The 25,754-nt window shown below is 39.1% G+C and overlaps 1 protein-coding gene across 2 annotated transcripts in view; it reads left to right on the forward strand.

Moving 5' to 3' along the window:
- The first annotated feature begins 5,378 nt into the window (after positions 1-5,378).
- The window catches only part of RNF13 (ring finger protein 13), a 111,269-nt gene continuing 90,893 nt past the window's right edge, over positions 5,379-25,754 (forward strand). Inside the window, exon 1 of one of the 2 annotated variants that reach the window (XM_087818082.1) lies at positions 5,379-5,496. The gene's annotated coding sequence lies outside the window, so the exon portion shown is untranslated. The remainder of the gene's footprint in view (positions 5,497-25,754) is intronic. The other variant, XM_016221614.2, reaches the window with a different exon arrangement.

The raw sequence follows: 25,754 nt of genomic DNA on the forward strand, positions 1-25,754 counted from the left end.
TCCTCTTTGGGTTCTTCTTGTTTGGAACTCTCTGTGCCTCCTGAACTTGTGTGGCTTTTTCCTTGACCAGGTTAGGGAAGTTTTCTGCCTTTATTTCTTCAAACAGGTTCTCTAACCCTTGCTTATTTTCAATCTCTTCTGGCATTCCTATGAAGCAAATATTGTTACATTTCATGTTGTCCCACAGCTCCCTTAAACTGTTCTCCTGTTTTTTAATTGTTTTTTCTTTTTGGATCACTGATTAATTTTTTCTACCCTGTCTTCTAATTCACTGATCCGATCCTCAGCTTCCTATAATCTGCTGTTTATTCCTTCCAATGTATTCTTTATTTGTACTATGTCATTCTTCATTTCTGACTGGTCATTTTTCATAGTTTCCATATCTTCTTTCATCCTGTTGAGAATCCTTACAATCAGTAATCTGAACTCTATATCTAATAGATTGCTTATCTCCATTTCATTGAGCTCTTTTTCTGGAGAATTCTCTTGTTCTTTCATTTGGGGCTTGTTTTTTGTCTCCCCACTTTGGCTGCCTATTTGGGTTTGTTTCTATGTATTAGGTAGGCCTGCTAGGACTCTCAGTCTTTTTGGAAGGTCTCTGGTGCAGGCCAATGTCACACACTGTTTGTAACTTGCCTTGAGTACCCTGTTTGGAGCTATCAACAACCCACAGCTTGAGGTCCCCTCCAGTGGGGCTGGGTTTGTTTGGACAGGACCAAGATGCACACCAAGGTCTGTTTTTCCAAGGCCTGGGTCCAGAAGCAGATCAGGCAAAGACTCAAAGCATTCTGAAGTCTGCCTCTGCCTTCAGGCTGATTAATCTGATTCTCTTAATGAGCCTCAGGCTGTAGGTAGGGTGAGAGGTTTTCCAACAGGGTGGGGCAATTGTTTCCCCCTCAGGCAAAAGCTGCTTGGAGGGTAAATGTCTGCCTGAGAAAGATGTCCCCTGCAGTTTGGGGGGAAATGACTAGGCACAGGAATCCAGCTGGCTGTCCTCTGAGCTCTATCTTCAGAGCTCACAACTCTAGATTCTCTCACACAGCTCCAGTCCACTCTGCCTGCCCTCTGCTGGAGCCCAAGGTGAGTGGCTGCTCACAAAACTGTGTTGGCCCTTGAAAACGGTGCCTGCATTTCTAGCTATCTCTCCCTGGCAGGCAGAAACCCTGCTGCTTTTCACAGTCAGATGTTATGTGGGCACCTTTCTCAGTCCTGGTGCTCTTGGCTGGGAAGCCCAGACTGGGGTTTAGGCCCCAGAGTCCTCAGGGAAACCCCCCCCACAGCTGAGGTATCCCTCCAGACTTTCAGCTGCTGCCTGTGGGAGCCCAGCCAGCCCGCGTGAACCTTCTCATTTCCTACCAGCCTCTATGTGGTCTCCACTTTTCCTCTTTGGTTATGAGGGTGCTCTCCAGCTCGTCTTCAGTTGCAGTTGATTATTCAGGATGGTTTTTCTATATTTTAGTTGTAATTCCAGTTTGGTTCCAGGAGAGTGTCAGTGTAGCTTCCACTCAGTCCACTGCCATCTTTAATTTTAAGATATTATTTCATTAACTTTTAGTTTCTTTTGTTGCTATTAAGAAGCCAGCCTCTATTCCTTTATATGTACAATATTTTTCTTCTTTCTGCTTACTTAAGTACTTTGGTTTTTCTTTAATTCATTTCACTACAATGTGCCCTGGCTGGGTTGCTAAGTTGGTTAGAGCGTCCCGGTGCACCAACATCACAGGTCCAATGCCCAGGTAGGGCACATACAAGAAGCAACCAATGAATGCATAAATAAGTGGAACAACAAATCCATGTTTCTCTCTCTCTCTCTGCCTCTCAAATCAATAAATCAAATTAAAAAATATATTTCAATGTACCTCGATATGAAAATATACGAAAAAATGTATTTCAATTTATTTCAAAAATGTAATACAATGTACCTTGATCTGAATTTATTTTGTGTGTCTTTAGGCTATATTCCCAGGATTGAAATTGCTGTGTGATAGAAAATGGCTTTTTTCAGCCTTTGCAGATAATGCCAATTTGTCTTTACTTTACATTATGTCTTATAAACTTTTTGCCTGCTTGTTTTTTTTTTTGTTAGAAAATAGAGGAAGCCTGCCTCTCAAAACCCCAAATAAGAAAGGAAGCCCTGGCCGGTGTGACTCGGTTGGTTGGTGTGGTCCCATGCATGGAAGGCTTGCTGGTTGATTCCCTGTCTGGGCACATGCCCAAGTTGCTGGCTCCATCCAGGTAGGGGGCGTGCAGGAGGCAGCTGATAGATGTTTCTCTCTTTCTCCCTCTTCCTTCCTCTCTCTCTAAAATCAATAAAAATTCTTAAAAAAAAAAGGAAAAGTTGAAATTGCATGTCAGTCATGTTAGATATAAGAGAGGGATACAACTTATCAACTCATCTCAAGGCAAACAATGACCAGGTCATTTCTTAAAGGCATTTAACTTTAAATAGATCTTTTTTTCTTTTTCTTTTTGTCTGAACTTTCTCAACTCCTGGAACATACACTTTTTAAAAAAAACCCTTTGATTGATACCCAACCTTTTGTCTTCTGAACCTTTCACTACCTTACAAAAGGAACTTATTAGCTTAGAATTGTTAAATGGGAGTCTGTTCTAATCTTTGGCCAGGAATTTCCTAAAAGTTTTTAAAAGTTCTGTTTGGTACTTTTTCAAATGTGCCTACTTCATACATATGTGTATGTAAGAAACAATCAATTCTGTAGAGAGTTTTTATAAGAGTTTATTTGAGTCAAACTGACAACCATTGTCAGGAACCAACATCTCAAATGCTTCTGAGAATAACAGTTTTGCAGTTTCTTTTACACATTTGAGGCTACGGAGGGAAGTAAAGAAGAGTACATGAAGGTGGGAGAAAACAGGGTGTCAATCAGATTACACTATATTTAACAAAATTACATGCTCTTTGGAGGGAGGTTACACCTTCCAGGGGTATTTTGAAGGTGTGTTAACCTAAATGCACAGAAACAATGAACAAAACTTGCTTAAAAACCTTTCACTAGAGAAGTTATATGCCTGGGGCATGACTACCAACTATGACTTGCCCAGTTAGGAATTTATGATCATATTCTATGAGGTTACCTTTGGTAAAAATTCCTTTTTCATCCATACATGTATGGATTCCTGTGGATTCTTTATATTCTATTCCGTCTTTTATCACAGTAATAATTTTATTTTCTTCTTTTCAATATGACAATAACTTTTTACTGATTCTAAAATTACCTTTTTAAAATTGTAAGTATAACAATGACTAGAGACAAAATTTTAACATCTTTAGTTAACCTCAGTACTTAGACTACCTGCATTCTTTTAATATTTTAGCCTGTATTCTTTTAAGCCATTTAGACAATTAGGTAATTGGGTATATTGGTTTTTTTTTTAGTTGTTGTTGCTAGCTGACAATATTTTGGAAGAGGGAAACTCTACAATGTTACATGCTGTTTGTACTTTTAGGAGGGTTTTTTAAAAAACCCTGTCAAACACAAAGTCCTAAAAGCTCATTTTCTTTTGTTTTAATGAGGATAATTAATGGCTATTAGTATCATGTGCCACGTTAACCCTTATGTTCTTGAAAACCATAATTATCTATCAACCTTACTGTCTAACCTACTTTTACAGCGCTAGTATGTTTTCCCAGTCTATTTTCTTCCAATTTACTTTTATTCAACACAGTGGGGAGAATAAATAGTCCTTCAGGGCGTAGCACAATCAGTCCGCCTAAATGAAGTATAAAATGCACTTTACCTTCTTTATAACTGAAAGAACTATACCAATTGTAACCTGAAGAGTAGGTTAGTCAGATTAACAAGTTTTGTCCTCAAGGTGCTTTTATTTAAGGAATAAAAAACCAAACTCTTCTTTGTTCTTTTTTTAACCTATATATGTGAACATTACTATTTTTTTAATTCTTTTGATGTCATGCAAGAAATCTCTGATTTAATATAAAGCCAATTTGAGAATGAAGAAATGCTTATAGATACTTAACTATGCTTACACTAATTACACTAGACTTCATAGTAATATTCCTAATTCTGACAAGGCAGGACTGTGTATTAAGCGTTCACTGCCTTCACACTGGTGAAATTTAAGAATATGTAGAATATATAGCCATAGGGTAGAGAGAAGAGGAAAATACCTTTGATGGCCTTCGTTATTTTACTGTAATTTGACTTTTAAATTTTTGTATTTAATTTTAATTTGAGTAGATACTATTCACAAGGCTCAAAATTCAAAGGCCCCAAAAGATAAGCAATAGGGAGAGTCTTCGCCCATTCCCGTGCTCCAGCCACTCAGGTGCACCCAGAGCAACGAAGGTGAGAAGTTACATCCAAGGGCGCAGTCTGCAGGTGTTTCCTGCGTTAGCCCCTCTCGCCCCTCCTTTGTTGAAAAGGTGAGGTTGAAAAGGCTTTTAAAGGCGCCGGATTTGGAAACTGAAGCGGGACCAGAATCGCGTCTCCCGGCATTCTATTCTAATTTAGGACTTGAGGCGACCCTTGCAGCCAGCCCGCTGCCGCTGCGGCTGCTTCTTTCATTGCCTCTTTAAAGTGGCTAGTTGGCGACGAAGAGCAGGGCGGACCGTCCAATCCGGTTAATTTAAATCTCAAAGTCGCCTCGTTGAAGGCTGGTGCGCCCGGGACCGGTAAGGTTTACCAGAAGGGCGGTAGGGGAAGAGATTTTTGGTTCATCAAAAGGGGGCAAAGGTTATAAAAGTCTGACCTAGGGCTTAACCACACGGTTTGACTTTTGCCAAGTCCCGGAGATGGCCCAGAGTGCTAAGGTCGGCGCGGCTCCCAGGCGGGCGCGGACGGGCGTTTAGCCCTCCGGCTGCTCGCTCCTCTAACCACCCGACCCGGACTCTAAAGCGCTGGCCTCGGTCCCACCCATCCCCGCTCCCAGCCTGCAGGCACCGTGCGGGGGCGATGAGGCCTGGTCCTCGCCTCTTCGGCTGGTCGGGCGAGTGTGGTGCGGGGAAGAGACGCCCTGGCGCCGGCGCCAGCGCCAGGCCCGCCGAGGGACGGCCCTCCTCCTGGGTCTCGTTCCCTCCTGACCCCACGACCTCCACTCCGAGAGGCACGATCCTCTAGGCCAGCCTGCGCCCACCGCCTCCGAAAGCGGACCGAGAGGTCTGCCCCGCCCTGCCCAGCCCTCTGGGGAAGAGCGATCACGAGGCGGAGAACGCGACTCGGCTAACGGGGCACCTCTCCGAGCCCCGCCCCGCCCCGCCCCGCACGAGCAGGCACCGGCGTGGGAGTGGGAAGGCGCCTTAGCAAGCAGCTCTGTGGCCCAATGGCTTACCGCTGCCTTCGGGCGCAGGCCAATGAGGCGCGCGGGGCGGGACTTCCGCCTGGCCGCAGTGTTGTCTTCCCGGCTCGGGCTCCCGGGTGTGGGGTCGGTGCGGATACTCAATGATGGAGTCAGGATAGGACCTTCCGCAGATACGCGGCCCGCGAGCCTACTTGTGTTGCGGGGCCAGGCTTCCAGGTAAGAACCGCGAGGCCTCGGGGCGGCGGCGGCGGCGGGCGGCGGCCTGGGCCGGAGAACACGCCCCCTCGCCTGCGCGGAGCTGCGAGGTCTGCTGCTCCTCCCCAGGCTGGACGCGGAGGAAATTAGGCTTTTCGGAAAAACAAAAAATAAAAAGCTGTGTCCTGGGCGCGCCGAGTCCCCCGCCCCTCCATCTCGCGCGTGTGTCTGTATCTGAAGTTGCTGGTGTCTCGCTTTGGCTTCTCACGCTCCCCTGCGGAAGTGGCTGGAGCTTGGGACGAGGTCAGGAAGGCGTCTCTGTTGCAGCACTTGCCGCAAAGTCCCCAAGCGAAGTCGGCAGACCTTAGTTGCCGGGACTCTAATCTTTGGAAAACAGAGGGCTGTCACCTCCTTCCTTTCTGCCCTTCCCCTCCTCCTCGTTCCCCCTCCCCCGCGCACTGGAAGCTCTGATTGAGCGCGGGACGGGGCTGCTGCGGACGGACGCCGGGTCCCTGCGCCCTGAGCCCGCTGCTCCGCCCGGAAGCTCGCGGGGCCGCCGGCGCCGACGGTCGGGCTGTGCCCGAGAGGGAGGGGCGCCCCCCGGGCCGAGCGACGCCGGACGCGCCCGGGCAACTTCAGGGCAGCCGCCGAGTGTTCTCTGTCAGCTTGTGGTAAATTCCTCTATTTTGGCCTAATTTGGCAATAGTAAATTTCCAAAACTGTCGTTTTGTCCTCAGTTTCAGCACCGCGGGCGGCCACGCAGGTCCTCCTGTGTCCCCAAACCTGCCCCCCTGTTATTTGTCAGTGATGCAGCAGGAACAGTGAACACGGAGGCATTTCCTTCAACAATGATCTGTTGTTTTCCAAGGAGAACATCTGCAGTTTTGATACAATATAAGTCAGATGGGTGTGCCGCTAAAGAGTGCTAGTAGAGAAACAGACCAACTCAAGATGGAAGCTTTTAATCTATTTAAGGACAATTTTTAATGGGTCGAGGAGATGAGCTCCACTATAAAGTAACAAAACTGGGCTGTGGTAGGGGAAAAAAAGCTTTAAACAGGAGGTAAGAAGTGTAGTGCAGGGACATGGGAAGTTATTAATGGATTTTGGAATCAATTTAGTGCATTGACATTAACGTTAGAAAGAGAGGAGAGAGAAATATCAGAGGACATCCTATGGCGTAAGAGTAGATATTTTTTTCATGATGCTTTTGTTGGTTTTTAAATACGTGTGTATGAAGAAGAAGATGTTAATGTATATCATATTGTGGATTATGTCAAAATGCTGGATCCTTAACTTAGGGGTCAGGTGGGGTTCAGCCTTCAGCTCTGCTATTTACTAATTCTGCGATAGTATCTGTAAATAGGGAAGAATTATAAGAATTAATTGAAATAAAATGTCACGTAGTTAAGCCTCAATGTTTTTTAAAACAGTTGGATAGAGCCCAGTTATTTTTGTGTCAGAAATGACAACTGTTTTATTAATATATTTTTTACTTGTGCCTTTGTTTGAAGCCTACCATATGTAATAGTAAATCATGTGGACAGAATCTTGGTGTGCAGTTTTAGTACTTGAAGGGTTTGGAGTAAATTCTCATCTATCCGTTTTTAAAGCTCATTTCTCTCAAGCATTTTGTTACTAGCATTTGGCACCCTTCCTTTGGTATTTTCCCGCAGCTCAGAATAACATAGATATATTACAAGTTTTTCAGGCACTAATTTTAGCAAGTAAGGGTAGGACTGGGTGTGATAGATTTGTATCTTTGAGTTAAATTGGAAGGAAGGCATTTTATGTTTTATAGTTATTGCCATAAAAATGTATGAAATGAAATGGCTTGGTCAAATTTCATGGTATGCTTACTTCATGTTGGTATGACCTAAAAACAGTTGGTGTTTAAATAAAAAGTATGATTTTGGATATTTTAAAATCTGGAAATTAATGTTTAGCAGAAGGCAAGATGAGTTTGAATCAAAATAGTGTTTCGTACCATTTGACATATTACTACCATATGGCATTGCATATGGTAGTTTCACATGACAAAAATGGAAGAAAGTTAGTAAGCATTGTTAGTTTTCTCAAAAGAGGAAAGAGTTAATAGACAAGTGTCTTTCGTTTAATACAGCATGGTGGTTAATCAGTTTAAGCATTCATGTATTCTGCAAGTATTTATTGAGCTTATATAAATACAGTATTAAGCTTTTACATTACGCAAAATTTGATTTGGAAACAGAACATAAAATTGGTATAGTCAGAGTTTACATATATCTTATAAATAGCAACAACAGTAATAATAGCTAACATTGATTGTTTACTATGGGCCAAATAAAATTCTAAGCACTTTATATTATCTCATGTAATTCTCATTGTTGTCAGTGTGGTAGATAGTACCATTATCTCCTTTTTATAGATGGGGAAGGAAGGCATCACAAATACCTATCTTGCTGAGTTCACACAGATTGTTAGTGGAGTTGCTGGAATTTGCACGTAGGCATTCTGACTAAATCCTTCCATCTTGTGTCATGTTTTTATTAAAAAAGAACTGTAGCCCGGCTGGGCGTGGCTCAGTGGTTAAGCATTGACCTAGGATCCAGGCGATCAGGCTTCGATTCCCGGTCAGGGCACATGCCCGGGGTTGCGGGCTGCAGCCGATCAATGACTCTCTCATCATTGATGTTTCTATCTCTCTCTCTCCCTCTCCTCTCCTCTCTCTGAAATCAATAAAGATATATTAAAAAAAAAAAAAGAACTCTATGGGGTTATTTTGGATTCTTTACTTGCTGGTTTGGATGACTTTGGGTAGAATCTTTTGGCCCTCAGTTTCTTTAACTCCTTCCTCAGAAAATGTAGTTAGTAAGCTATTATGTTTTTGTGGGGATTAGTATAATTTGTAAAGCACTAGACAGAATATGTGTTTAATAAATGATATGCCTGCATCTGCCATTTTCCTTTCTTTGAGGATGTGACCATTCAGAATATTGTTAGCTGTTGGAGGAGGCTGGGAGAAGAAAGCTGGTTCCACATAAGGACACTGCCCAAACAAAGGTACTGAGGTAGGAAAGCAGAGAACATTTCCCAGAGTTGTATGTTTAAGGAACAGGCTGGTAAGGATACTTGGATACAGATCATGGAAGTCCTTAAATGCCAGGCTAAGGATTTTGTACATGATTCTTAGTTGAAAAGAACCCCCCTTTGTGGATATTAATCTTTCATAGAAGTCTGGTGTAGTGGAAACCTGGAGGTGGGAATACCGTGGAGTTTAATTACAGTAATTGAGTCAAGAAGTGATGACAGCCCAGCTGGGTGTGGCTCAGCAGTTGAGCATGAACCTAGGATCCAGGAGATCTCAGTTCAATTCCCGGTCAGGGCACATGCCTGGGTTTCGGGCTTGATCCCCAGTGGGCGTGCAGGAGGCAGCTGATCAATCAATGGCTCACTCATCATTGATGTTTCTGTCTCCCTCCCTCCATCTTCCTCTCTCTGAAGTCAGTAAAGATACATTAAAAAAAGATGACAGTGTGATTGTAGTGAAGGGTATAGAGATTGAGAAATGTTGACATTGACATTGGGAATTGACATGAGTGTGAGTCTAAGACAAATTTTTTGGGAGGATAGTGATGCTGTAAACAAAAATAAGGATATTATGAAGAACAGGTTTTGGTGGAAGGGGATTTAGGAGAAGAATTTATGATAGGGATTTTAGTTTTGGAGCTGAGGAGTTGTTCAGACATTTGGAAATGTAAAATGGGAACTGGGAGCTTTGTGTATTCCATAAAAATGGAAGAGACAAATTGCTCACACTTTGAGGAAAATTCACCTGTGGGTCAAAGTTTCACAGAAGTGATGTGACTCCTGAAGGTCCCTCATAAATGAAAATTTTTCACTTGATAGAGATGCACCCACTGTTTTTCCTTGTGACATGTTTTGTCCTGGGAGGACAGGAGGAAAGGTTGTGGGGAGGGAAAATTTTGGAAACCTAGCAAGACTCCTATTTATTATTTCAAAAAGAGCCCTAGCTGTGTTGTTCAGTGGTTAGCACATCAGCCCACTGCTCGGGTTTGATTCTGGTCAAGGACTCATATACTCTCACTGGATTGAAGGTGGGGAAAAAGAAAATTGTGCTATGAATTGCTTTGCTTGGCTTGCCTGTGAGGTTGAAATGGAAGCAGGGTTATATTGTAGCTGAAAACATCAACATTAAGGGTGACTTTGCATTAATAACTTGACCTTTCAGTTCATTTCCTCATTTGTAAAATGAGGTAGTTGGAATTTTTTAGTTTAACAAATCTGCTGTTAAGATTTCTGACAGCTTCTATTGCAGTCATGTTTCACTTTATAATATAGATAATATAGAGCTGGTCGTGAGCTTTCATTGAATAATAATAGGGACTAAATTTATACTCTTCTTAATGACCCAGATGTTTAAAAGATGATGCCTACAAAACTAATGTTATCTATTTGATGTTATTTACTAGTAAGACCACATTGTAATATAAAAAAAAAGCAAATTACATCCTAATATGTAGTTTTCCTTTTCTCATTATATAAGAAAAATGAACTATAATATTTTACATGCTAATAGTGGATCTTAACAGTTACCCATACTTTCATACTTTAATTTTACAACAGCCTTTGATTATTGTGCTAGATGCTGAGTATACCAGATCAAAAAGGTTTAGTTCCTAATTTCAAGGAGTTTAAAGAATCATGGAAATGATGAACAATTAAATTAGTTTAAGTTACACAGTGGCTGGAAGAAGAAAAAGTTCCTGTGGTCAGAGAAGAAAGACTGAGAAGGAATAGCAAGAGTAAGCTAGCGTCATAGGCAGAGCCAGTTTATGAAGAACTTTCTATGCTAGGTCACTATTTAGTTTTCAGCTTTATTCTGAAAGTTATTTAATCTGTTAAGGGATTTTATGCAGAGAGTAATGTGATGAGGCATTTTTATATCTACCTTTATATTTCTCTTAAGGAAAGGATCCACGAGGAAGATACTTGTTATTTCTAGTAATTTCAGCAGTGTAGTCCTAATTGTGGAAATCAGTCTTTTAACTCTGAAATACAGTTTGAAGAACAGTGTCAATTTTGTATTTTAGAATATGAGTAACCATGAAAAATTTAGACATTAAAACATTTCAGTGTTGTCGGTTGGAATGTTGTCCAGTACTCCAAAAAGGTTGTGGGTTTGATCTCTGGATGGGACATACAGAGGAGGCGACCGATTGATGTTTCTCTCTCACATTGATGTTTCTCTTTCTCCTTCCTCTCTCTCTAAAATCAATAAACATATCCTTGGGTGAAGATTTTAAAAAATGTAAGAAAACCCACAAGCATTTCAATGTTTATAGCATTGATGTAAATTGAAAATACAGCTGAAATTTTGGGGTATTCTGCTCGTTGAAAATATCTGCTTCTGGTCAGCTACAAGATTTTGATTTATAATCATTTCTAAGGGGCTAGAAGTTTGTTGGAGTTTAATTGATTGAGTGTGACTCTAATTCAGGCTCAATTTCTAATGATCGAAATTCCCTTTATAGAGGGAATGAATTTCCAGGGGGAAATAATCACACCTGGTTTTCCACAATGCCTGACTCATCTTACATTGCCACTGGCAATGTGCGAGGTTCTAGTTTCTCTACGTTGCTGTCACCAACACTCGTTCTTTTCTATTTTTTAAAAAATTTAATATTACTGCTATCATTGTGGGTATGAAGTGGTGTCTCACAGTGGTTTTAATTTGCATTCCACTAATGACATTGAGCATCTTTTTATGTTTTTGTTGGCCATTTGTATATCTTCTTTGGAGAAGTATCTATTCAAGTTTTTTGACCATTTTAAAATTGGGTTGTTTGGCTTGTGTTTTTATATATTCTGGATACTAGACTCTTGTCAGATATATGATTTGCAAATATTTTCTCCCATTCCATGGGCTGTATTTTCACTTTCTTGATAATGCCCTTTAATGCATAAAAGTTTTAAATTTTGATGAAGCCCAGTTTATTTTTGTTGTTCATGCTTGTGGTATCACGTACCTAAGAATCCATTACTGAATCTTAAGTCATGAAGATTTATCCCTATGTTTTCTTCTAAGAGTATTTAACAGTTTAGCTCCTATATTTAGGTCTTTGAACCATTTTGAGTTAATTTTTATATACAGTATAAGATAGGGGTACACCTTCATTGTTTTGCATGTGAATATCCAGTTGTTCCAGTACTACTTGTTAAAGAGACTATTTCCTATGTGAATGGTCTTGGCATCTGTTGAAAATCAGTTGGACATAGATATATGGGTTTGTTTTTGGACTCTCAATTCTATTCCTTTGGTCTGTATATCTGTCCTTATGCCCTGAACACTATAGCTGGGTTAATGGTGATAAAAGTCCTTTAGTTTTTGCTTGTCTGGGAATCTCTGTGTCTGCCCCAATCCTAAGTAATAACTTTGCCGGGAAAATTATTCTAGGTTGTAGGTTCCTTTCAGCATTTTAAAGACATCCTGTTACTCCCTTCTAGCTCATAAAGTTGCTGCTGAAAAGTCAGCTCATAGTCTTAATGGGGTTTTCCTCTGGCTTCCTTCAAGATTGTTTCTTTTTTCCCCTCCCTCCCTCCCCCCCCCTCTTTCTTTCCTTTTTAATTACACTTTATTAAAGTTATTCGGGTGACAGTGGTTAATATGAACATATAGGTTTCAGGTGTGGGTTTCTATGTTACAAGATCTGTATATTGCACTGTGTGCCCACCACCCAAAGTCATATCTTCTCCTGTCACTATATATTAAGACCCTTTTCACCCCCCCATCTCCTTACTTCTGGCAACCACCGTACTGCTGTTTGTGTCCACAACTTTCAGTTTTATATCCCACATGTGAGTGAAATCATACGGTTCTCGACTGTCTCTGACTGACTTATTTCACTTAGCGTAATATTCTCAAGGTCCATCCGTGTTGTGGCAAGTGTCAGTATTCCATCCTTTTTTTATGACTGAGTATATTCCATTGTGTCCATGTCCCACGTCTTTTTTATCCAGCCCTCTTTGCAGGACACTTTGGTTATTTCCATGTCTTGGCCACCGTGAATAATGCTGCAAGGAACATTAGGGGTACATATAGCTTTGCGACGAATACGTGCTTTCTAGTTTTTTGAATATGTACCTAGGAGAGGGATTGCTGGGTCATATGGTAGCTCTATTCTTAAATTTTTCAGGAATCCCCAGACTGCTTTCCATAGTGGTTGTACCAGTCTACATTCCCACCAGCAGTGAATGAGGGTTCCCTTCTCTCCACAACCTCTCCAACACTTGTTATTGCTTGTCTTATTGATAACCGCCACTCTAACAGGTGTGAGGTGGTATCTCATTGTAATTTTGATTTGCATTTCCCTAATTGCTAGTGAGGTCGAACATCTTTGCATATGTCTGTTGGATGTTCGTATGTCTTCTTGGGAGAGGTGTCTGTTCAGGTCCTCTGCCCACTTTTTTATTGGGTTATTTGGTGTTGAGTTCTATGAGTTCTTTATGTATTTTGGATATTAAATCTTTGTTGAAGCTACTGTTTGCAAATATCATCTCCCATCTAGTTGGCTGCCTGTTTGTTTTGTTGTTAGTTTCTTTCTTTATCTTTAACTTTTGCCATTTTAATTACAGTGTGTCTGGGAGTGGATCTCTTTGGGGTCTTTTTGTTTGGAACTCTGTTTCCTAGACCTGGATGTGTGTTTCCTTTTCCAGGTTAGAAAAGTTTTCAGCTATTATTTCTTTAAATAAAGTTTCTGTTTCTTCTCTCTCTCTTCTCCTTCTGGGATACCTATAATGTGAATGTTTGTGTGCTTGATCTTATCCCAGAAGTCCCTTAAACTATTCTCATTAAGTTTTTTTTTTGTTTTCCTTTTTGCTGTTCTGATTTATTTCCAGTAGTTGGTTTTCCAGGTTGCTGATTTGTTCTTATGTATTGGATAATCTTCTGATTCCTTCAAAATATTTTTCATTGCAGTTACTGTATTCTTCACCTCTGCTTGGTTATTTATTACATTTTCTCTTTGTTGAAGATTCTCTGTTCCACTCTCAAGTTTGGTGAGCATCTTTATGACTGTTTTTTGAATTCTTTATCAAGCAGATTACTATCTCTGTTTCCTTAGGATTTTTCCCCTGGGGATTTTTCTTGTTCCTTGATTTTAGAAGTGTTCTGTTTTCATTTTGTTTGACTTTCTATGATTATTTATATGAGATACAGAATAGCTCTCCTAGTCTTGAAAAAGTGGCCTTGTGTGGAAGTTGCTTCTGCATAGGCTCTGTTTGCTGGATAGTTTTGGCAGGCCAGTTGGAGTTGCTTAGATGCCTATGGAGTCTGGGGTGCTGGCCTACTGAGCTGGAGTAGCCCTGAGTGGGGAGGCCAGGTGCATGTAGTAGTGCCCTGTTCCTTAGTTTGGCGCTGAAATTGGTTCATTGGATGTTTATGGGACTGCTCTGCAATGACCTTGCAGGTAGGCCAGAGTACCTGGATAAAGCTCCCAGCAACCCTATGGACGTGGACAGGGCTGTATGTAATGGCTCTCACTGGCATATTAGACCCCAGAGAATTCTCGCAGTTCTTGGAGAGCTCCTGTGGCCCCCCAGCCTTTTTTATACCATTTCTCTCTTGTTTGTTTTATAGTGAGTAGTCTTGTGTAGAAGCAACCCGTGTAGGCTGGGTAGTTTTAGCAGGTCAGTTGGAACCTGGCAGTCACTTATGGCACCTGGGGCACTGGCTGGCTGGACTGGATCGGCTGTGGGCAGAGAGGCCAGGTACTTGTGGTAACACCCTGTTGATCCTTTGTGTTCCCTTTGTTTGGAGTGCGTGGGACCATGTAGCTGGGAATGGGCTGTGGTTTGTTTTAAGCAGGCCACCATACCCTAATAGAGCTTCTGCTTGCCCTGTGGAAGTGGAGGGGGGTGTAAACTGTGGTGCTCAACAGCACCTCTAGTCTGGAGAGTTGTGGCAGCTCATGGAGAGCTTTTGCAGTTTACCAGCTTCTCTGTTTGGTCTCTTTCTCTCCTGGTTGAGCATTCATACTTGTCTCACAGGAGTCATTGTTCTCTATGTATACATGTATATTTCAGTTTGCTCATGGTGGGTACAGTTCAGTATCCTCCTATGCTGTCACCATTTTGGATCCCCTTTCACCTCTTTGATTAAATTGATTACTGGGTATTTTATTGTTTTGGGTAACTTTATAAGTGACATTGCTTTTTAAATTTTATTTTTTGATTGTTCATTGCTGGTGTATAGAAACACAACTGATTTTTGCTGGCGACATTGATTTTAACAGTCATTTACTTTCTTCTTTACATATGTGAGCTGGATTATATAGGTAAATAAGAAAGTGGAAAGTGAAGCACTAAAGAATTTTGATCTCTGATGTATGATTATCCTGAATATGAATAAGTATGGAACGTCTGTATAGCATAACATTGAATGATTATTTAAATTGTTGCATTCCTGGCTAGTATCATGTTACCTATACTTGGCCATTATAGAAGATAAAACACTTCATTTTGTTTTCTTTAACCTTGAGAAAGGTTTGAATATAATAATTCATTTAAAAATTATTGTTATTTGTGACTTAAATTCTGATGTTACAGAGAAAGCCTTAGACATAAGCCACATTTATTGCCAAATCTGGTTTAGAGATCCATGAATAATACACACAAGTAAGATTATGGAGTGGAGCTGATTTGAATATACAAATTATCATTAATATACTTTAGTTTCCCTTTCTTAGTTTTCCTTGAAAGAAGTAAGAAATGCCAATTTATACAATAATTGGATGGTCTAGAAAAGCTCGCATTTCATGACACAGATCTGTATTTGGCTCCTGGCTTCACTATTTAAGAGGTGTCATTGGACAAGTTACTTAAAAAGTAAGAGTGACAGGGATGTAAAGTTCAGCATAGGGAACACAGTCAATAATATTGTAATAACTATGTATTAGACTTATTGGAGGATCACTTCATAAATTATATAAATATCTAACCATTATGCTGTATACCTGAAACTAATATAATACAGTAAAACCTTGAGATAATGGACTAATTTGGGCAATGGGGTATCTGTTAAAGCTGAGAGTCTGTTATATAATAGTAGGTTTTCTGAACACTTATATTAAAAAGTTGACAAATTAATTAGCTTACTGGTTTTTTACTTATGTAGACATGTTTGTGTAATTTTAAATTTATATGAATAGGTCTAGTAAATGTGTGCATTCACCAGTCACTGAGATTAAACAAATGCACAGGGATGGGGCGTGGCTTAGTGCACTTGGGAACATGAGTGGGCACGAGTTAAAACTGCTGCAAAAAGTCATGTCACGTGAAGACAAAACCAATTTGCCTGCATGATACACGAGGCAGTGTGATCATGTGCTAGTCATTTGCCATATATTTTTTATAAGTGGTGACTTGTGGATTTAAGTATGTAGACTATACTTGTAGATATGTAATATTTATTTATGTTGGAGAAATTACTACAGTGTTTTTTCCAGCATATGGCCTGTTGCTAAAATTTGTTAAAAATAACCAAAAAATAACCTATTAATTATAAGCAAATCTTGGTTAAAAGCATTTCAAAATTAACAGGGTGTTAATTTTCACATGTGACATTCAGGCTGGAAACTTTGTCCGTTAAATCCAAAGTCTTTTAAATTGAAGTACGCAAAATTGAGGGTTTACTGTATTGAATGCCAACTGTAATTTTAAAAAATAAGAGTGTAAACTTACAAAGTGCTTGATACATGCTAGGCACTGTTATAATCTCTTTATATTATTGATCTAAATCTCAGTTTTCTTTCTTTATGGAAAAGTAGTGGACCCTACCTCTGTTTATAGTGTTGTGAGGATTAAAGGAAATAATGCATGTTAATTACTCAGTCAGAAATATGGTAAGCATTTAAGATACAGTAGCTATCTTTATCATTTATAACTTCACCTAACACCAGCAAAGAAGAGAAAAGGGTAACCAGTGCAATGAAATGCATATTTATTTGGCTATATAATCTTCTTTTTGGAAAGCAGTTTGACAGTATGTGTAAAGTTTTAAAATGTTTCTTAGGCATAGTGATTCCACATGTAGGAATCGATCCTATGATAACAATCAGAAATATGAAAAGAGATTTATATTTATCATAGAATTATTTGTAATTTATCATAGAATTTATAGTGGGTTCACTTAAATATTGAGTAGTTAAAGCCATGATTTAGCTGTATAATGTGACATTAAGCAGTTATTAACATGGTTATGAAAAGTTTTAATAACAAGGGAAAGTGATACAACTTTAATAAAACATATAAATAATTGTACAGTGTGATACAAATGATGTAAAATAAGCATGGAAAAAAGACTTACTTATGGTTGGATCAGAGAAGCAGAACCACTATGAACCATACTGATACAAGTGATACAGAATAAGGGATTAAACTTGAAGAAATTCAGGCAGCGGGTAAGAAGTATATTACAAAGCTGCTGTTGCCTTTGCCTCCTGTGTTGGGTGAGCTGGGCCACTCTGGGCAGGGTGGCGGCAGTGAGGAAGGAGAGCTGAAAGGTTGGGAGAGCAAGGATATACTAGAACCTGCGAGAACTATAACACAGGAGGACAAATGTGATCTGTGAATGTTAACATTATGGGTAACCAATATTTTCTCTATAACTTCCAATGAACATTATTTTTAGTCTTAGAAAAAAATAATAAACATTTTATTAGATACCAATGTAATGAATAATATATGAGGATTGGAGGCTAATTACAAAGGCATTAACTTAAGTCAGCAAATGATGGAACCAGGGTTAGAACTTTGATCTCAGATATTAAATTACAGCACTCATTATAGTTTTTGCAATTACATTTTAAAAGCTAAATTCAGTTTGTCATATTTTGAGAGAAACCACAGTGATTTTTATAGCTGGTAAATTTTCAGTCTTACTAATTAAACTGGCCTCAAATAACTTGTTTTGAACTTTGGAAGACTTTGTATGATTAAAATAAGATAGTATTTTATTTATTTTGAAATAATCACAAGGTACCAGGAAAGTTGTAATAATAGTACAGAAACTTTTTTCCCCTTAATTATTTGAGAGTACCCACCAAGTACTTTAGTGTAAGATTCTGACAAACAAGGATATTTTCCTTGTAGAAAAGGCTGATTTCAGGGCTCGGACAGGAAAAGAACAGGATAGGACTGGAAAATCTGGTGGGAGAAAACAAAGATGTGATCAAGAATGATGGGAACATGTCAGAAAGACACAGGAGCCTTTTGAATGAGCCTCTACTAGCCAAACTGGGGACAGTTGGGCATCAAAGTAATAACTGTAACATTATAATACATTGAATAAAACAGTAATCCATGAGTGAATGGAATATTTGATGAGAAATGGGATAATTACTGTAGTAGACAGAATAATGACCCCAAAAGATGTCCATATCCTAATACTGGGAACCTATGAATATGTTACTTTATATGGCAAAAGGAACTTTGCAAATTTGGTTCAGTTAAGGACTTTTGGGTGGGAAGATGATCCTGGATTACCCAGATAGGCTCCATGTGATCACAGAGGTCCTTAAAAGTAGAAGGAGGCAGAAGAGGAGTTTGGAATAACGTGATGTGAGAAGGGGTCAGTCTGCTATGGCTGGCGATGAAGATGGGAAAATGGCTACAAGCCAGGAATCTGGGCAGCCTCCAGAAGCTGATAAGCATAGCAATCAATTGTATAATTTTTGATTTTTTAATTTTCTTTTTTTGTTTTGTTTGTTAATCCTCACCCCAGGATATTTTTTCCACTGATTTTTAGAGGGGAGGGGAGAAACATTGATGTGGGAGAGACGCATCTATTGGTTGTCTACAGCGTGCACCCCGACTGGGGTCAGGGATCGAACCCACAACCCAGATATGTGCCACTTGACTGGGAATTGAACTGACGACCCTTCCGTGCACGGGCTGATGCTCCAACCACTGGCTAGGGCTGTTGTGTAATTTGAAACATTTTTATTTTAAAACACACGTGGATAATGGCCAAGACTAGGATAAGAAATTTGTGTGACTTTTAAAAAGAAACGATATTTCAGAGAGACTATGGGTGCTTTTTCAGATTCTGCACCTTTATAACACACTAATGGTCACATGTTCACTTTCTTCTTTTCCCTATTGTTAAATGAGAGAAGCACTGCTTTAAGTACTGTTAAAAACAGAAAGATTACTGTGTCAGTTATCAATTTATTTTCTTTCTGCTACAAATTCACAGTTCAGTACATGCTCTGCAGTAATGGGACTGGACTCTTAAGCATTTCTCCTTTACAAAGAGTGTGATGTAACTAAGCTTTATCAGGTGTTGGGGGCACTAAGTGCTAGAGGAAACTTGCTGGAGGAAGGGTTTTCTTGTGTTCTTCCTAGTTCTCTTGAGCTGCGCTTTCCTTTTTCTTGCTCCTGCTGCATGGTCTGTCAGCAGTACATATGGGTGGGGACATCTGGTGTTGCTCTGTCTCAGCCATGTGCCCAGAGAACACAGGTCTTCAGTGAGCTTGTAGCCCCACTCCAGACCTGGTGACCACCTTGCCATGGCCCTTCTGAAGTGGACACCACCTACCTAAGGCCTCGTGCCTGCAGTGCCCCAATTGCCTCTGCTTGCCTGCACTCAAGAGGATTGTTTCCTGCTTGTCTGGCAACAGTGGACCGGCTCTGGTTTTGGAAAACCCAGTGAAATTCTCTGTTATCTAATGTGCTGCAACCATATCTTCTCCAATGAGAAACCCCAGCCTTGGGGAGGGGACCCATCTGCCAAGTTTATCTTATTGGGTACTCTCCCTCAGCCCTATTTTCCCCAACATAGTTTATTATTTTTCTTAAAATTAAAAACAGCTTTTGTAGACTTACAATTGACATACAGTAAACTACATATTTAAAGTTTATGCTTTGCCAACCTTTGAGATAGTTACGGAACTATGAAACCATCACCATAATGAAGTTAATGAAGATATCCATCTCTCCCAGAGATACCTGATGCCCCTTTGGGATCCCTCTCTCCTGCCCCCGTAACATCTTTATAGCTACTATCCTATCATAGTTTAATAATTATTATGCTAAGCACTCTCTGTTTAATTTACGGTGTACTTTCTGCCTCTTGACTGAACCCCTTCTAATACAGATTTGGTGCCTGGTGGGGTTCTAGGAGATAGACCTAAAAATGTGAGGTTTTGGTATTGGTTTGGTCATGCCTTTGGGCCTGAGCCCAGTGTTGAGCTCCTTGCCAATGGAAATGGGATGCTAGTAATTCATGGCATCACAATTTATCAAGCTGTCATCTGTGGTTGATTGTCATGTATAGTCATGTGCTGCCTAATGGCCTTTCAGTGAGCGATGGACCACATATATGAGGACAGTCCCATAAGATTATAAGGGAGCTGAAAAATTCCTGTCACCTACTGACATTATAGTGCATCATGTGTTTGTGGTGATGCTTGTATAAACAAACCTGTGCTGTCAGTAGTAGTCAAGTACAGCACATATAATTGTATACTAGATAATTATGATTATTAATTGATATGATTAATTGATAATAAGTGACATATTGGTTTATACATTTACTGTACTAATTGTTTTAGAGTGTACTCTTTCTACTTATAAAAACATTTACTGTAAAATAATATGTTGTGTTACGCTGGCAGCAGCCTCATGCATCTTGTGTTTATCCCTTTCTCTTGGTTGTACCATTTTTTGTGTGCTTGATTTAATCCCATGTTGGCCCCTAAGCATATAAAATCCACTGCTAATGTTGTCAGTAAGATGCTTCATTGAGTGATTGACTTGGAAACAAAATTAAAAGTGGTTAAGGGCAACGAAAGTGGAAAATCAGTGATAGTTATTGCTCTCCAGGCAGGCTCCTTAAAAAGTTTGAAGAACATGACTCTGATACCAAAAGATTTTCATTGGGAGGAATGTTCATGGCATTAATCTGCTTATAAGCTAACCACCAGGGACATATTTCTAAAAAGAATGACACCTCCCTGAGAAGAGCCTTTGGGAGTATTCTAGAAGAAAACATCGTTATCATAGGCAATGGCAGCTCTGTGGTATTATTGCCCCCGAAGACCTTCCAGTGGGAGAAGATGTGGAGGTGGAAGGCAATGATACATACCAATGATCCTGACCCTGAGTAGGCCTAGGCTAGTATGTCTTAGTTTTTAACACAAATGTTTTGTTTTAGTTTGTTTTTAATAAATGTTTAAAAAGTTAAAAAAGATTTAAAAATAGAAGTTTATAGAATAAGATAGATATAAAGAAAGAATATTTTTATAAAGCTGTATAATGTGTTTGTGTCTTAAGCTAAGTGCCATTACAGAAGTGAAAAGTTTTAAAAAATTAAGTTTATAAAATAAAAGTTACAGTAAGCTAAGGTTAATTTATTATTGATGAAAGTTATTTTATGAATTTAGTGTAGCCTAAGTGTACAGTGTTTATAAAGCCTACAGTAGTATACAGTAATGTCCTAGGTTTTCACATTCACTCACCACTCACTAACTCACCCAGAGCAACTTCCAGTCCTGCAAGCTCCTTTCATGCTAAGTGCTCTGGCCATTAAAAAAAATCTTTTATATTGTATATTTACAGTACCATTTCTATGTTTAGATATGTTTAAGTACACACATACTTGCCATTGTGTTACATTGCCTACAGTGTTCAATATAGTCTCATGCTGTACAGGCTTGTGGCTGAGGAGTGATAGGCTATCCCATGTAGCCTGGGTGTGTAGGTGGCTGTATATACCATCAAAGTTTGTGTAAGTGCACCCTGTGATGTTCCCACAGTGAAGTTGCCTGATGTCACATTTCTAGAACACATCCCCTTCGTTAAGCAGCGCATGACTGTATTGCCAACTGACTCACATGCCTCAAAGCCCAGATGGCTGCTACATTTGACATGTATGGCAGTAATTATAACTGTAAAGACTGGAGTGTGAAGTGAAGTCTTTTGAGTGTAATTGAGTACTTGAAGAGCGAAAACGACAGCTTGGATGTGTTAACTCTCAGCTCAAGGTCTGCCCTTCGTTCACTCTTTTTTGATTACACATTTTACTTCAGAAGAAATAATTACATCTCCTCCCAATTGTGAACTGTGATGCTTGCTCATTAAAAAAATTTTTTTGGTATAAAAGTATTGCACACTTAGGAAACTTGAATAAATGAAACAGATTTCTTTCTTTTTTTAAAAATATATCTTTATTGATTTCAGAGAGAGGAAAGGAGAGGGGGAGAGACAGAGAGAGAAACATCAATGATGAGAGAGTCATTGATCAAGCCCGCAACCCGGGCATGTGCCCTGACTGGGAATTGAACCCCGATTGCCTGAATCCTCGGTCGACGCTCAACCGCTGAGCCACGCCCGGCCAGGCGTGAAACAGATTTCTATTAAGAATATGGTATATTCTTTTAGGCTTTTGTCTGGTATGTTATATAAAATGAAATAGACTTTAGTAAGTTTTAATTTTTAATTCTGAAACATGCAGATATACATAATATAAAAGTCCCACCCAGAGTCCCATATAGAGTCCCACCCAGAGTTTATATATATTAACAGATTGTTTTGTGAAGGTCTTAATTTTGTGTGTGTGTGTGTGTGTGGCCATAGTTAAGAGGTGGTCATATTCAGAGGCTCTGTGGAAGATGATATTAAGAGAGGCCATGTGTGCATTCATTCTACAAATATTAAGTATCTAGGCTAATATGCTTTAGTTTTTAACAAAAATGTTTTGTTTTAGTTTGTGTCTTAGTTTTTATGTGCCAGGCACTGTTTGGATATTTCATGATATACCCATAAAATAAAGATTCCTGTCTTGGAGTTCATATTCTTGCCACAGAGATGGACACTAAACCAATAAATATAATATGTAAATAAAGTATAGCATGATAGGAAGTAATGAGTATTATGATAAATAAAAAATGTAGAGAAGATTAAGAGGAGTGAGGTTTGGTAGGTACTTAGGCAGGTTGCAGACATTTGTCAGATGAGAGTGTGGTATACAGAAAAGAAGGCCAAGAACAGTTCTCTGGGGTGATACTTTAAAAAAGCAGTTGTTATAATCACTTGATCTGGTACCCCATAACTCTCCATCGTTAACATAGTAGGACAAATAACACCAAACTCTATAGATCATTGGGCATGCTCAGCGTTTTGTTCAGAAAGTATGCATAAATTATGGAGTGATGTGGGCGGAATTTTTTACCTCATAAATGTGAATCTCTATAATCTCATCTATTTTGCCTTTTAAAGAACTTTATATGACTGGGATATAGTGTTTGTATTCTTTGTGACTTGCTTTTGTTCAGGGTTATTCTTGTGAAATTCATGTATGTTGTTCATGTAGCTGTCATTCATTTTTATTATTTAGAGAATTACATTATATGCACCTACCACAGTTTGTTAATTCCACTTTTATGCATAATGCTCAATAATGTTTAATATCAAAAAGGGCAACTCATTTGCCTATGTTTGCATAAGGACAAAGGAAGTATATATTGGGGAAGATGAGGACATGAGTTCTGTCATTTAACAGTAGCAATATTCTTGATTCTATTATGGTTGGTATTTTTGGGGAAATAGTAAAGAATTGTTGCTGTGGGAGAAAAATCAACGTGAGCATACATTAAACATTGGGAACAGTTTGTATGAGCCTCTGCAGTTCAAAGAATTGCTGTCTTAGAGAAACCTGTTTGCTAACCTTAAAAATTAAAAATATATTCATTTTGTTTCATTTGTTGGAAAAATCAAATTGTGAAGCAGTTGTCATGGAATCTGAAAAATTTGCTTTGGCTGACGGTAATAGTTAATAACCTTAGATGAGGATTGCTTTTAGTTTGGGTTGCTTCATATTAGAGAAATTAGCTGGGTAACCTTTGGTTTCCTTGGAAAGAACTATTGGGCATCTTATTATTGCTTAAAAAGTTAAGCCTGGCTGTTTTTTCCTGATGTGACACTTTTGCTCAACCATTTCTTTTTTTGTTTGTTTTAAAATATATTTTTATTGATTTCAGAGAGAGGAAGGGGGGGGAGAGAGAGAGAAACATCAGTGATGAGAGAGTCATTGATTGGCTGCCTCCTGCACGCCCCCGACTGGGGATGGAGCCCGCAGCCCCACATGTGCCCCAACTGGGAATCGAACCTCGATCTCCTGGATCCTAGGTCCCTGCTCAACTGCTGAGCTACGCCTGGCTGGGCTCAACCATTTCTTTAAAAGCTTTAAAAAACTGTGCTCTATGGGAATTTTTCTATACAGGGTGGGGCTAAAGTAGGTTTACAATAGTTTGTATGGAAAATAATACAGTAATTAATAAATAAAAATGCAAGCATAAACTCTGTTTTGCATACTCACAACTGTAAATCTCCTTTTGTCCCACCCAGTAGTATATGTTAGTAGTTCCCAGTTGTTAGAACTCTTGGAAATCATGATGCTTTTTAAGGAACACTATGAAGTTACAGATATATTTCAGTTATTGTATGAGTTGAGAACACTATTTCGGAGGAAATATTGTAGTACAATATGTGAATAATATACATAATGACCATGAGCACATTTTTAAGAAAAGTAACCTGTTTAATGAAGTGTGATTTGGCTATTGTAAATGTAACAATAAAATAGTTAACTAGCTGTTCATACTTTTCCTGTTGGTGCTTGCTATAGTATATATTCTTTTGATGCATATTGTATAAGATACATTTATGGAGAAAAACAAATTTAAATTACTATCCATTTAATCTTCTTTGCAAATTAGGAAAAGATTACCATTATTTTAGCAGTGGAGTATTTTGGTCCAGTTTTACCAGTGGTGCTCAGAAATGTAGCTTGACAACCAATAGAATATGAGCTTGTTGAGAGGCTTTCTAATGGAAATGGTTAGCTTTTTCATTAGTGTTACCTGGCACTGAACTAGTTAATGTCAGAATGTGAGTCATCTTCAGACTTAAGTTATTTGGAAATGAATTTCCTGAAAGTAATGCTGGTCTTAAGAACTTACTAAATGCATCCCCATATGTGAAATGAAGTTTTAGAATGTAATTTTGTGTAGATGAGTTGTATGGTATTGTCACACATTTAAATGTGAGGTTAGAATTTATTGTGATGCTTAGGGAAGTTTTTAAATTTTGCAATGACCAGATCAGCATTAGATGAGTAACTGGCATTTATGCTCTTAAGTCATACAGATAATCACATGTGTCACTCAGGGTGCTCAGGTTCTCAAAAATGAGGCCAAGAAAAAATCAGCAAAATCAAGAGTTGGATTTTTTGGAAAAGATCAACAAAATTAATAAACCTTTAGCTAGTTTTAGTAAGAAAAAAGAGAAGATGCAACTAAAATTAGACATGAAAGGGGGAACGTTACTGCTGATTTTACAGAAATAAAAAAGATTATGAAAGAATAATATGAACAGTTGTAGAGCAAAAAATTGGATAACCTAGCTGAAATGGATATATGCTGAGGAACACACAACCTAACAAAACTGAATCATAAAGAAATAGAAAATACAATAGACTTATTACTAGTAAGGAGATTGAATTAATAATCTAAGACCTCCCAAGAGAGAAAAGCCCAGGACCAGATGGCATTACTGGTGGTGAAATCTACCAAGCACTTAAAGGACAATTAACAGCAGTCCTTCTTAAAGTCTTACAAAAAGTTGAAGAGAAGGGAACATTTACTAGCTCATTCTATAAGGCCAACATTACCCTGATACCAAACCAGACAAAGACACTAGAAGAAAACTACAGACCAGTGCATGCATGCCTCACTTTTTTTCAAATCCTCACCTGAGGGTATTTTTTCCATTGCTTTTCAGAAAGAGAGTAGGGAGAGGGGGGAGAGAGAGAGATGTGAGAGATACACATTGATTGATTGCCTCCCACACGTGCCCCAACTGAGGTACCTTTTCTTGACCGGAATTTAACCCAAGACCCTTCAGTCTACAGGCCAACACTCTAACCACTGAACCAAACCAGCTAGAGCCAGGCATACCTCATTTTATTGTGCTTTCCTTTATTGCACTTTACAGATACTGTGTTTTCATCAACATCAAAACGATACTTTACCAGCAAAAAGATAATTACTTGTTGGAGGCTCAGATGATTAGCAATTTTTAGCAATAAAATATTTTAAAATTAGTGTATATACAAATTTTTTTTTTTTTTTTTTTTTTTTTAGACATAAAGCTATTAGACACTTAATAGGCTACAGTATTGTGTAAATGTAACTTTTATATGGGCTGGGAAACCAATAAAT

The sequence above is a fragment of the Miniopterus natalensis genome, chromosome 6, assembly GCF_054644295.1.
Source record: "Miniopterus natalensis isolate mMinNat1 chromosome 6, mMinNat1.hap1, whole genome shotgun sequence".
Taxonomy (NCBI): domain Eukaryota; kingdom Metazoa; phylum Chordata; class Mammalia; order Chiroptera; family Miniopteridae; genus Miniopterus; species Miniopterus natalensis.